Raw genomic sequence first — 1,097 nt, forward strand, 5'->3', positions numbered from 1 at the left:
TAGTTTTCTTTCTCTTTGATCTAGATCTTGTGTTAATTGTGTTGTAGCCACCTCTTTATCCAGTACAAATACTGGCCAGATTATTTTTCAAAATTTCACTTTGCTTTTCCACTGGCAACTACCTAGTGATTCCAGGTGTGTGTCTGGAATGTTGTCTGCTTTATTCAAAATATATTTAAAAAATCTTTCAACAGTTCTTTTGCTATTGGTCCATTCTTATAGATAAACAAGTTTCTACCCTCAAAAAGTAAACTTACTAGTAATTATTCTTTCACAGTGAGAGAAGGAGCTACTCCCTCTGTATTGACATCTCTTTCTACATTGTGTGCCTGTCAAATGAATCAATTCTTTCAATATTGTAGACCAATTTTGAGAATATTGAAGCATATGACCCTCACAAATTGTTGCCAGCATCCATATTTATGCGAGATAAAATAGGAAAACTTGTTGCTATTACACATCCACCTAGAGATGCTAAAGATAATCTGGGTGTAAAAAATGGCCTATCAGCCTCTATAGTTCAGAACATGGGACCTGGTCTTAAAAAAACAAAAACAAAACAAAGCAAAACAAAAACTTTCAGAGGAGAAAGGAGTATGGTCATGTGTTAAAATAAAAACAAAGGGGCCAGTTAATAAAAAAAAATTATCTACACCATGGCTACATTATTAACCAGAGGAAAAAAGCTATCTAATTACCAAAGCAGAAGATAGCACAATGACTATTAGCAATAATCAGCTTCTCCAGAAATGAGAAATACTTGCTGCTTTTATGAATTGTAAGGTATGAAAAACACAACGGCCTAACAAGAATTAGTCCTACAGAAATTGGTTCTGCTTCCTAGGCAAAATACATAGTTGTTAGTTTATTTTCCACTCAGAACAGGAGTTAAACACTAAAATCTTTTAACCATTAACATTTTCTTCAATGCTATTGCTGTTATTAACTACAGTATCTCTAATTTGACCATAGTAGTTTCACCTATAATTCTTTTTTTTTTAACATCTTTATTGGAGTATAATTGCTTTACAATGGTGTGTTAGTTTCTGCTTTATAACAAAGTGAATCAGCTATACATATACATATAACCCCATATC

This window comes from Eubalaena glacialis, chromosome 7 (assembly GCF_028564815.1).
Source record: "Eubalaena glacialis isolate mEubGla1 chromosome 7, mEubGla1.1.hap2.+ XY, whole genome shotgun sequence".
NCBI lineage: Eukaryota > Metazoa > Chordata > Mammalia > Artiodactyla > Balaenidae > Eubalaena > Eubalaena glacialis.